We start from the raw sequence: 13467 nt of genomic DNA on the forward strand, positions 1-13467 counted from the left end.
ATCCGTGTGGCACAGGCCTGGTACCGGCAGACACTCTGCAGGTCGGGGGGTAGGCCCCTGGCGTCTTTTGCCGACCGATCCCCAACAGCCCAGGCGCTTCTCCCCGAGGATGGGTCCTGGTGTGGGTATAGCGGTGGGGCGGCTGGCGGTCTGGGACAGGCTCTCCTGCAGGGCAGGTGGTTAGGAAGTTGCCCAGGTCAGGGCCATCGTGTGGCCTGGGGCGGGATCTCCTGGCAGCCCGCAGCAGGGGCCTAGGAACCCTCCACCATGTGCCTGGCCTGCAGAGGGTCTGGGTTGGCAGGTGCCATGGAGGGGCTGCCAAGCAGGAGCTTGTGCTCAAGCTCAAAGGCGTAGGAGCCCCGGGGGCCACCTGTCAGCTGTCCAGTGGTCTGGGGGGCCCGGGACAGGAGACCCCAGGCCGGCGGGTCCCCAGCGAAGAGGAGCTCTGCTGCAGAAGCAGCCACAGGGCTGCGGGAGAGGGGTCAGGCGGGGCCCCACACAGCTCTGGGGTTCTCCTTCACCCAGGGTGCTCTGGACCCCTGCCATTTCAACCCCCAGGCGGTTGGGCATCTGGCGAACATGTTGCGTGTAGGGTTTGGGGGCAGCCCGCTGTTGCATGTAGGGAGACGGCCTCTGGTGGGGAAGGTGCCAGGACTCGGTCCCGCCTCCTGCCCTCCCACGCCCCCGACCTCAGCCTCCCACAGCAGCTGCTGTAAAGTCCTGGGGATACCTGCTGGCTCAGGGCTGCCCTGCGCCCCGGGCGCCCTGCTTCTCTGGCTGGGTGTGTCAGCCCTCTGGGTCACTCATATGTGGAATTTAAGAAACGAAACTGATGGGCATGGGGAAGAGAAGGAAAACTACAATGAGATAAAAACAGAGCGGGAGGCAAACCATAAGAGACTCTTAATCGTAGGAAACAGAGTGAGAGTCACTGGAGGGGAGGTGGGTGGTGGATGGGGTACCTGGGGGATGGGCATTAAGGAGGGCATGTGAAGTGATGAGCACTACATGTTATATGCAACTGATCAATCACTCCATTCTGCCCCTGAATCTCATACTACATTATATGTTAACTAATTTGAATTTGAATACAATCTAAAAAAAAGAATGAAAAAAATCACACATTCTTGTGTACAGTGAACAAAGAACTCTGCATCCAATTAAAAAAGCAGTAATGGGGCACTCGCTATGTGCATCATCAGTTACCAAGAACTTGCTCACCACCATCTTTAAGGTATTAACACATCACAATTTCTAAGCTTTTTATTAAATCAGGGACTTCCACTTCCTGAGAAGATACATACATACATACATGTGCAAGCCGAAGCCTCCATCCCAACAACCAGAAAAGGCTGGTTACGCACAGATGTGCTCCTGGCAATAGTCAGGAAGCTGTCAGATGACCAGAGCTAGGTAAAGGATCCGTGCAGCGGACAGAGAGCCCTTCACTGGGGAGGCTGATGATGGGGCACCATTTTGTCCCCAGGCCACTTGCCGATTCCAGCTCAGGACATCAGCTCCACTGGGATAAGAGGACACCACCACCATACAGTGAGTGACACACTGGAAACTCAAGGAGGCCCAGATGCAAGGCTGACGTTCCCACAGGACGTGTGCTTTGGCAAGGTGGGAGGTGAAGGGGACGGGACTGAGCGAAGCTTACCGTGGCCTCGCAGTACCTACGGGATGAGCCTCTGCTAGCGAGAACGGGTCTCCCACAAACACAGACCCACCCACGTGGGAGCTGCCAGACGACTGAGCTGCATGGGGCAGAAGACTAAGTATGACGTTCCAAATCCCTGAAAGGACTAGCATAGTGCTTGTGAGGCCTTCCAGTGCTGAGGACAAAGAGCCTGCTTCTGACTAGTGGGTCTCAGTCAAAACACAGAGTGTCCACAGGGGAAAAACAGGGACAAATTACAGAGGCACCGAAGGCCAGCTCAATGCACCAAAGAGAAGAAGGGACTATCGACCAACCAAATAAACCATCTGGCCCTCAATGTTCTTTCATTCACCGTGTTAGGCACACATCCAAAGAATTACCAGAAACGTACATGGGAAGGAAAATGCAACCAATAATTCAGAATAAAAATAAGCAAAGACTGTGAAGTAAGTAAGATCATCTTGGTAAGAAAAACAAGTAACAAGATGGACAGAAGTGGATGCACCAAATGGAGAATTGAATGAGAAGAGTGTAATGCATATGAAGAAATCACATGGATATTCTAGACCTATAAAATAAACTATCTTTCATCAAACATTCATTGATGGCTTAACAGAAAACTCGGATGGCATAGGAAAGGACAAGATTGGTGGGTTCTGAGACAGAGCAAATAGACAATACCAAAACCGGAGAGCAAGCAGAAGAAGCAATGAAAAGAACAGAAGACACACGGTCCACAGCAAAAGGCCCATCATACTTGTACTTGAGGTCCCAGGAAAAGAGGGACAGAGACAGAAGCAACATCCAGAGAGAGAACAGCTAAGAATCCCAAACTGCAGAAAGACACCAACTCCCACATTCAAAAGGCAGAATGAAAACACATGTGCGCTTACATGTCCATCTGCTACCACCTTCCAACTCAGACCATGACCTCCACACACTCCTAGGGCACGTGAAGAATTTTGAAAGACAGCAGTTAGGTCCAGATGGTTTACAGCTGTCGATTCCTGATCCCTGGCTCAGCTAGTCCTTCCTGTCCCTGAAAGCTGACAAAAGCTCCTGAGGTAGCACCCGATGCCATTTCGCCCTCACCACATCCTACCCCACCACCGCTTTTCTGTCACTTACCAGAACGAAGGCCTCCTCCTTGCTCCTCCTGTACTGTGCTCCAGAGTGAGTGGTAAAAGGCACTGGAACACCACAGAATCCCCTGTTAACCGCAAAGCCTTTCTAAAGTCAAGGCGTCACTGAGCCTGGGACAGAACATCCAGTCTTTCCTTCTTTGTGTTCATTTCCATAAAAAGAGGAGCATGACAGCAGACACACGCCACCTGGCCTAAATTCATCTGTCCTAAATTCAGGGACAGTGACGATGGGATGGTGAGAGTGGTGGCGGTTCCTGCTGAGAGATCCTGCCTCCTCAATCCCGAAAGATCATCAGGGAAGGGCGTCAAGCTGACTGGGAGCCACGCACAAAGAGAACAGGAAAGAAAGGCTGGAGACAGAGGAAACTCAACTCACCAAGGCACAAAGCTCACGGCAAAGACGTATACTGTCTCTAAGCATGGAATTACCTCAGGTTTGGCTTTAAAAAAAAAAAAAGAAAAGAAAAGAAGAAAAGAATCCTGGGAAATAATTCACACACCCTATCTACAAAGTCACAATGCTGAGTCAGGAGCCAGAGCCCGCCCACTCACACATGCCTCGGTCTGTCTCAGTTATGTATTTTCTGTGACATTTCAAGGAGGAAGAGGTGAAAGATGCTACATGAATTTCCAGTAGACCAATTTTAAGTCAGTCAAAGAATCATTTCTCAGAACTGATATATATATATATATATACACACACACACACACACACACACATATATATTTAATATTATGTAACATAAGATATATCGTTACTTAAACATTTATGCAAACTTAGAGGAACAGTATCATTAAGTTTTTACACAAAGAATATCGGGTACTATAAATTTTTACTAAGCACATATATCTACCCCCTCATCAGGAAGGTAAGCACCTTCCTGCTTATTCATTCCTAGCATGCCCTTGTTAACATTACATGAACTTCGAAAACAGTGTAATTCATCCTACTGTAATGACATACTATAAACATATACAATATACAAACAACATACCTAATAATCATTCAAACTTCATTTCGAAGCCCCACAGCATATCATTTATGTTTACTATTAATTTCCACCAGACTTTACATCACCCTGGTCATAGTATTCATTCATGGGTACATGAACTAAATTTTATAAACTCTCTCTCCATCTTGCTAAGAGACGCATCTCAATGGCATTATATTTCATGTTTAAAAATTACCAATCATACTATTAATTTTGCCGTTTATATCAATTGTGCATCAGTACTATTTATGATAACAATTCTTTCTGACCTATTTTCACACTTAGAATACTGTAGCCAAAGACACTAAAACTTTAGAAACCGTACTTCCATGTGTATATATATGGGTCTCTATATGTACACACATACACACAGACAAATGACAGGATACTTATTAAAACATCTTCCCATTATAAAAACCATAAAATAAAATCTATGGAGGAAATGAAAGAGACAGGAGTTCAAGAAGAAAAGCAAATATAATTGTTCTGACAGTGAAAAGGGAGAGCTCGGTCAGGTAAAGTTCAAAGGGATGATAGTGAGCAACAAACTATCATGGTAGTAACATTCTATTGGATACATATTCAATACTGAGATATAAAATACTTTTATAAGGTCAACTTTTCCCATACACTAGAAACTCCATCCTGTACTGTTGATACTTGAGATGAAAGTGTTTGAGGTCCAATTTAAAAATGGTGAGGGGGTGATAGTTTTGACAAATTATGGAGGGAGATCTTGAGCACTCTGCTGAAGCACAACCAGTGTGATTGCTTGCACAAAGAACACAAGTCTCGCACCACCACCGTCACGGCCCTGTAGGACACAGTGGCTTGGCTGCTCAACCTTTCATAAAGTCCTCGTTCCCTCATGCAAGGGTCACAGCCACAGTGGCCCTGCTCAGTGAAGCCAATGCCCCAACATCTTCCCACTTCAGAATCGGCACCTCTCTATTCCCTCCACCTGGAATGCTCTTAGACATAATCCCTCTCATCATTAAAGATTCGACTCTAAATGCCTCAGAAAGAATGCTCGGACTTTTAGTTTGGTTATGTGTGTATTACGGTACTCTGCATGGTAATATTTTGTGTCATTTCTTACAACTGCATGGGAGTCTACGACTATCTCAAAGAAAAGTCTTTACAAAACGCTCTGGGGCTGCCTTCTGCAACAGATCTATCTGCAACCGCTAACCTCTGCCATGACTACCCCTACCCCTCGTCACTTCCTTGCCTGTCACCCAACATCATTCCTCCACACTACCCACTGCTTTCTGAAATTACTGATTGGCTCACTCCTCTATTTCCTGAGACCCCACAAGGAAGTCAGCTCCAGAAATACAGAGTCCTTGTCTTGCTCATCACTCTCCCCCAGAACTTAAAATGAGGCTGGGCCTCAGGAAGCTTTCACTAGATGAAAATGCATGAGGCAGAGGTGATACCCAGTGACAGGACAGGAAGACCTGACGTCACTGCTGTGACATGTTACCTACTTAACCTCATGTAGTTCACTCCTTATGAGAATTCTGGAAGAAAGAGTAATTCTCCATATTTGGAGCTTAAGAGGTTAAATAACTTGGCTGACGCTGCATCAGGTCGGCCATTAGGAAGTACTGATGAAGTACTTCATCTGGAAGTAATGGTGTTCAAAGTCAGGTACTAGAGATTAATAAGCCTACACAGAGCTTTCCTCGCCACAAGCCCCTCACAGGGCTTTCCATTTATTGCCTCAACTGATCCTCACGACAGTCTGCATCTGATCACATCAGGGGTTCAGATCACGAAACCAGGCTCGGAGAGTCAAGGAGGTTTGTTCAAGCAAGTACAGCTGCTGTGGAACCCAGGGAACTCGGGGGCTGCGACCCCAGCTCCAACTCCCCCGGAATCCCACGCGTGCACAGACGAGAGACAGAGATTTAAAGGAATGCACACAAGGTCACGCAGCTGGATGGACAAAAGGCTGAATTAAGAGTAGGCCAACAACCTATTAGTCAAATGAGCTTTCCAGCCTGGTGTATCGTGCCGCTGTCAAACACTTGAAAGTTTACATTTACTACAGACTTTCACGGAGAAGATAAGATTTTATAATGAACATTAGCCATGCTACTGAAAACATAAGTAGACTGAGGTAAGAGACAGCCGACACGGAATACATGTGCTTATGGCCACCGTACACCATGCATACTCACTGCTCCGGAAGATGACAAAAATCTAACTGCATGCATGCTGGGCTTTGATCTCTACAAGGTATAATCTTACTTAGGAATATTTAGTATTATTTCATAACATTTTCCTATCTACGGACAAACAGATCATTACAAATCAGGATGAAAACTGTTCATGATCCCCAAAGCTCTACATCTCTAGGGGAAGAAAAAAAAGTGCGTCAGAAACAGAAAAATCTTAAATACCGTATGTATCCATGTGCTCTCTGATAAATACAAAAGATTTTCTCACCAAAAGAGCACGACACTTCAATGTACTTGCACAAGGCTCACATGTGCCTTAAAATAATGAACAATCAGAAACTGAAGAACAATAGTAAGTTGCAACAAAAATGACAGATACAGCGTGTATCTGACTTTACTTTGTCTCTACCAATACTGGGGGGAACACTCTTTAATGGGGTGGCCGTTTCCCAGTTAACACTGTTCAAACCCGAACAGCAAAACTTTGGTTGAACAGCCCAAGTCAGGTCTCTACCCTAATGGATCATAAAATGTTAATGATTGGAAGTTTTCTATTTTCCTTCCCTCATCGCAGACATAAAAAGTTGTGAGGAAAAGAAAAGATACTAATGGTATCCAAAACTCGGATAATGCTAGATTTAACAGTATGCTCATGTTGCAGTCTGCAACTAAAACAATTTGCATTGAAAATGTTAAGTAGGTATTTCTCTCTATCACTACAAATATAAACAGGACAGGATAAATCAGACCACTGTGACAGTTCAAGTGGAGAATTTAGGAGCAGAAAGAAGAAAGATTTTCAGCAATATATGACAAGTTCAATTATTTTAGACTTAAATCTGGTAAAAAAAAATGTAATTAAATTGAAAACATGGAATCAAATAGCATATATATATATATATATATATATATATATATATATATATTCCTATATAGCACAAGATGATGAAAGATAATTTTCCTTATGGAGATTCCGACCTAAGCCCAAATGAAAAGAAAAAAGAAACCTATCTTCATCATGGCGGGTGACTATGTCCTACGAAAAGATCCTTGCATCATACAAAAATGCAACTCCTATAACATAACAGAACTTTAACATGGGGGAAAACGAGGTCATTTTTTAAAGTAAACTGCTATTGCAAGGTAACTTTTAATTTGCGCACATAATGTAAATTGCTACGGTCAGCAAATTTCCTTGGGTCAATTTCCTTGACCTTGGGTCACGGAAATAACGGTAGCTGCATCCAGAGGTGCCCCGGCATCCCGGGTGTTCAGGCAAAGTGCCGCGAACAGTGAGGATCGATGATCTCCTCAAAGTGTCAGGGCCAGATCCTCGGCAGGGTGGCTGGAGGGCGATATTCAGAGAGCAAGCACATGCTCAGTGTTACACTTTAAATTGATGCAGACATTTTCGATTGCGAAAAGAAAGTTTTTCCTAAGTAACATAGGAAACCACCCAGCTAACCTTCTGGAGGATATCAGATAATCATGGTAGGTGGTTGTGTAAGAGCTATCTTCTCAGAAACGTGAGCACATATGAAATACAAACAAGTAGCCGTTGCGGAGATTTACTATAGTGATCAACATTTTAATTACTTTCTGTTTTCTTAGATGTACAGGACTATTGCGATGAATATTCGCTCCATGTACAAACAAAGCAGTATTTTTAGCCTGGTATTTGCATTTGGTGGCAGAAAACTCCCACAAGGGTACGAATAACCACGAGTCATGTGCTGATTAATCTGAGACTTCTTGAGTCACGCGTTAATTAAAGGAATTAATATGATCTTTGCTGGTAACGCTACACATTTGTCACACGGCATGCAGAGAACGACTTATTGGATGGTCAGATTTCAAACAAATCTCCAACCCTGCAAATACGGAGAGGATTTTTTCGAATCACTGCTGATGGTGACTCAATAAAAACCAAGGGCCTAAATATGAAAACAAGCTCCTACCAGAAAATCGCTAGACCAGTCTACACATGTGTGATGATTGACGAATAACTCGAGTGTGCAAAGAAGTGTTCTCCACATAAGAGAAAGGAGGACCACAATGGAAGGTGTGTGACGCAGGCCGAGTGCATCCTCAGCTGGCCCCGGCCCCCAGGCCCCCCGGCCCCGGCCCCCGGCCCCCCAGCCCCGAAAGGGGCTTGCACACACTGCGGGCCCACTGCTCCGTATTCCTGCCAATGCCCTGCGCTCTGGACATGCAGCCTTACCTCAGCAGCCACGGACTATCTATCAAGTGGGTTAAATTGCTTCATGTTTTCGAGGCGTCTTATAAAGCATTCTCAGGAAAATGTTTCGCTCCGTCATTCCTGACCTTTTAGAAACGGTGCCCCAGTAAGTGTTAATATTGACGAAAACCACACGATCTCGGTCATTTACCGCCGACTGACACACACAGGCCCAAGGTAACACAACACAGCTTCCCTGGTTCTTAGAACGTATACATATGACCAAAGTCGAAACACTGAACTTTCTTTTTTCAGAAGAAGCTCCTACATTTTCCTGGTTAAGACTGATTCATTGCTTAAACTCTGCCCTTTATTTTTATTTTTAAATTTTTTTTAAATAATAAATTTACTTTATATTGGTTTTCAATTTGCCAAAATACAGAATACCACCCAGTGCTCATCCCATCAAGTGGCCCCCTCAGTGCCCGTCACCCATAAACTCTGCCCTTTAAACATCTCTGATAAAATCGAAGATGTCAAAGAAACCACATAAGACATTTCAGAAAATCAATTTGAAAGGTGTTAATCTGTATATGGGAAATATTTGTCTGCCCCAAAGGAAGCTGTATGCATCCTTCCTTCCTTAACAAAACAAAGTGAATTTTGTCGTGTTCGGTTCTACAAAAAGAGAAGCCTCACAGCCCTATTCTGAATGTGTTGGCAGGTCTTCTCTTGTAGGGAGTCGAAGGGTGCAAGTCTCCTCTTCCAGAAGTGGGCAGGCAGCAGCACACTTACAAGCCACAGGCCAGAAGAAGAGGACTATTTCCACAACAGGCAAAACTACCAGGAGGAACAAGCCACGACAACTGCGGTGCATATTAAAGCCTTACAGTGGCTCCACAAGACCAAGGGAGCACCGAGAGCTCCCATTCATGCAGCTTAGCTCGAGATTTGGGGAAAGCATTTGACTATGGGGTTTGGAGGACGGAGCATGAACAGTACTTTCGTAAGACTTTTGCAGGTGGGAAAACTGGGCTGTGCTCACGTAGCTATCACCCATAAAGACCACGAAAGCCTCAAATTTTATTTTAAAAAAAATGGATTCTCACCTCCATTCCTTATTTTTCATGCCTGAATTATAGATGTCATGATACCATGAGATGCTTTAGGATGCCTACGCATTGCAAAGTAAAAACTTCTACCAGCAGCTGGCTGACCGCTAACCATAGGTCAGAACATGGGCTACTGTATTTATCACTAATCCTGATATGACAATTTACTATAAACTTAATTATTAAAGCTCTCCTAGGGGCAGTCCCAGTGGCGCAGCGGTTTAGCGCCGCCTGCAGCCCGGGGTGTGATCCTGGAGACCCAGGATCAAGCCCCATGTCGGGCTTCCTGCATGGAGCCTGCTTCTCCCTCTGCCTGTGTCTCTGCCTCTCTTCGCTCTCTCTGAATGAATAAATAAATAAATAAATAAATAAATATTAAAAAAAAATAAAGCTCTCCTAAAACATCAAGAGTATGACACCACGTGTTTACATCAAAACCAGCAGACATAAAAAGATGAAATCGGAGTATATTAAGTATTACTCCCTTTTCCCCACTGGATAATCACTACTTGATATTTCAAACACTCAGAATATTTCTCAATGTTTCCTGTCAAAGTATTGTTAATGGAAGGAAAGAGGGAACGAGTTACAGAACTTTAGAACTGAGCTGATGAAAAGAAAATTAGACATTTCTTTGAAATCTCACATTTTTGTAACTGGCTACATAAAATATGGGTTCACTTTAATATAAAAATGACAATCTTCTCCATTCCTCACGTATACACAGGAAAGCAACTACCACGTTTGGTGGAAACATGAAGGGGAAGACGGGTCAGAGGGAACAAGAGAGGGATGCCTTTAGCACCAGCTCTTAGGCTGAAACAAGGAAAATAATCACTTAGGAAAGATTTACACATAGCATTGTTTTCACAGTAAACACTTAGAAATATCATAAATTAAAGTAGCGTGAAATCGCAGTATCATGATGCGGATAAACAACAGAGTGTGAGGTCATTAAATTATAATGTAAATCTGTTATCTATAAAATATATGCAATGATGTCTATGATATATGGAGGAGACAGAGCATGCTGCAAAACATCACGATCAACAGATTCTCATTTATACAAAATCCTATATGTACATTTCTAAATCTGCACGAGAACACATGACCAGTGAGAGACATCAGCAAGAGCTAACAGGAGCTGTCTCTGAGTGACGAGATCTGCAATTCCATTTACTTTTTGCACTTCTATATACTGATTGCATTTTTAACGATCATTTATCTGAAAAGTTCTTTCCAAAGTAAAAGGTCTTATTTTTTGAAGAGATTCTGACATGAAACGAGAAAGAAAAAACAAAGGGCTTTATTTTTAAAGAAGAAAAACTTCTTCTAGCAAGGTCCTGTGCTGGTCTACTACCCTGAAGGGACTGTGCACTTTGAAGACTTTGGGAAATGTTCACTGCGCCTATACAGTAGTCCCATGCTCATTCTGTCATTTCTGCAGTGAGTAGCACCATATAAGAGGTAGCGAGGGCAGCCCCGGTGGCTCAGCGTTTTAGCGCCGCCTGCAGCCCAGGGCGTGATCCTGGAGACCCTGGATCGAGTCCCAGGTCGGGCTGTCTGCATGGAGCCTGCTTCTCCCTCTGCCTGTGTCTCTGCCCCTCCCTCTCTCTCTCTCTCTGTCTCTATGAATAAATAAATAAAAATCTTAAAAAAAAATAAAAGAGGTGTCAAGAAGAAGTGAAAGGTACTCCACCCTCTGGTACAGAATGTGTTTTCATGTGAGGCTCAGGGACCAGTAGTGGGTTACTCTCAACTACACTGCTCTCAATGACATCAAGCACAAACCCACTAAGAGACATAGGCGTGCCTCTGCTGTTATGACATTTTGGTCAAAATGGCAAAGTGCATCTTAATTACAGTTTCGATAGGTATGTACTTATAGGTGTCATATATTCAACGACCTTTCCGGGTCAGGATATAACTGAGTACACTTAGGAAATGTAAAGTTAACAAATTAAAGCTCTGACAGATGATAGGACAGAAAATTCTATCCAGAGTTTCACCGATACCATGAAATTATCATTTTGATAGCCCACATTTGTGATGCTCTAAATATATGCACAGTGTAAAGTAGTCAATCTGGATTTCTACAAAAGGACACTGAGCACAAAATGGAAACATAAAGACAGTTCTATGAAATGAATCTCATAAACTATCGACCGAAGAACAGTATATGTTTAAACTAAACAGTCTTTGACTACATGATCATTTATCATATTCAAGATAAAAATAGTTTAAAAAATAGTTGATAATTGATGATTAAGACAAAATTCGTATAACACTAGCATTATTCTTTCCAAGTATTCCAAGCAGAAATTCTTATAGGACACAACCAAAAGTATGGGCTATTTACTTGCTGTTATTTTAATAAAAGAACAAAGAAAATAAGACCTCACAAAATGTTGAAATAGCTATCTACAGACACTGTAAATTTTTAGGAAGACACTCTGAAACATCAATACGATTGCAAACACACACGCATGCACATATTCTGGTACGATGAACTTGAAAATTAACAAGCTATGTTGGAGTTACAAATAATGGTCCTAATTAATTAGTCTTTTCCCGAAGTAGTAAACAGAAATACTACCTCAGAGTTTTCTGATCAGTGACAAAGTCATTAATAAATGAAATCAAAATGGCTAGCAATCAATAAAATACTGAATTTGTGAGGGAAACATTTACTGCTACGCTAGGCTTCCATTCGGTATAGGCAACAGATTCATTTTAGTATGTAAAATGCTCGGGGTTGAAGAATGCTTTCGACAAGAAATGATAAAGATTTTCCCCTATCACAGTAACAAAAACATATATTCATGTTGTTTTTTTTTTTAACTGCTCATCTTCCTAAAAAAATTAAGAAATGATGAAGGCCATAAGATGGCTAGGAAAACATAAATTGTAAGAAGCAAGAGGTTCATTTCTCTTAAACAAAAGTCCCAGAAAGCAGGCAAGAAAAAAAGACAAAAAGACCTCAACAATTGGAGAAGTTGGGGAAGGAGGGGAAAATCTGAAAGCAAGCAAGATGAAAATAATGAAAATACCAGCTGACATATAACAGGGATAGAATGCAGTCTAATCCCCAGACTCCTGAGCAAGGACGTATGCAAAATTAGCACGGGAACACAAAACTATAACAGAAAGACGGGACGCGTAGCATCGGGACCAAGTATCAAACAAAGCATATCGAATTCGGAACTTGCTCATCAAACTGGATTAATTCTCCCTTTTGGCAAAATGCGTTTTGATTTCAGGTTACGTCACAGGAATATTTTTATGGAATGACTTAAAAAATGTAGAGAAAGACTCTGATTCCTCTGACTCCCCTTAGTGAAACAAAATCTTCAAATGCTGCTAAAGTTAATTAAACGCCACGAGGGATCGATGAAATGAGGGATTCAATACAGACTGTGACATTCTGGGCCAAAACTGAAGTGTCATCAAAAAGTAATGGTTTTGGTAAACCCTGGCTAACAAACGAGAAAGGACATCAAACACAAAGACTTTTTTTGTCAAGAATGCTAACACTGGCGAGAGAGAACCTCAAAGTGACATACATACATACATACCGACAACTGAGTATGTATATTCAGTGTAAAGATTCACCAGAAGCAGGTGTCCATGCCTCTGTGGACAAAACAAAACAAAACAAAACTTTGGTTAACAGATCAACACTACATATTAAAATCCAGACACTATAAATTTTGGCACAGAGGCTGAAGCACACATTACATGAGAACACTGTTGCTGTCTCTATCTGGTGAAATACAAAGGAGTGTGAACCTCATAAATGCAATTTTGGGTATCAAAGTCCAACTGACTCTTTGTAATGTGCTCTGGCTTTGCAATTCTCAACATAGCAGGTGATAACCTGATAGAGAAGCGAATACTACCGTGACTTCGGTTAGCTGCATGTGAGTTGTTTAAATATCAAAAGGTGAAGTACGACAAATTAGGAATAAAACACAAATTTATGGAAAGGGTGCTTCAAGAATGAAATCTGGATAAAACTCAAAAGCAGGAATCCTCCCAAGTGATCCTTCGCTACAAAATTGATTCACATTAGTGGAAGGCTTTGCTATGCCCAGTGCTGGGAATGTTTTTGTCCTGTTGGAAACAGTTCACGCAAAATACCGAATTTCCGTATTTTACCGTTATGTTCCGTTGTTTTGCTCAGAAAGAGC

General features: G+C 42.7%; 2 long non-coding RNA genes across 2 annotated transcripts in view; both read right to left on the reverse strand.

Moving 5' to 3' along the window:
* LOC144285065 (uncharacterized) overlaps positions 1–3178 on the reverse strand; it is a 28590-nt gene extending 25412 nt beyond the window's left edge. The window contains exon 1 of the long non-coding RNA XR_013353480.1: positions 2792–3178. This is a non-coding gene — a long non-coding RNA (uncharacterized LOC144285065). The remainder of the gene's footprint in view (positions 1–2791) is intronic.
* Positions 1–13467, reverse strand: part of LOC144285064 (uncharacterized) — a 78206-nt gene that overhangs the window by 46226 nt on the left and 18513 nt on the right. Inside the window, exon 4 of the long non-coding RNA XR_013353479.1 lies at positions 12853–12910. This is a non-coding gene — a long non-coding RNA (uncharacterized LOC144285064). The remainder of the gene's footprint in view (positions 1–12852; positions 12911–13467) is intronic.

Source organism: Canis aureus, chromosome 15 (genome assembly GCF_053574225.1).
Source record: "Canis aureus isolate CA01 chromosome 15, VMU_Caureus_v.1.0, whole genome shotgun sequence".
NCBI lineage: Eukaryota > Metazoa > Chordata > Mammalia > Carnivora > Canidae > Canis > Canis aureus.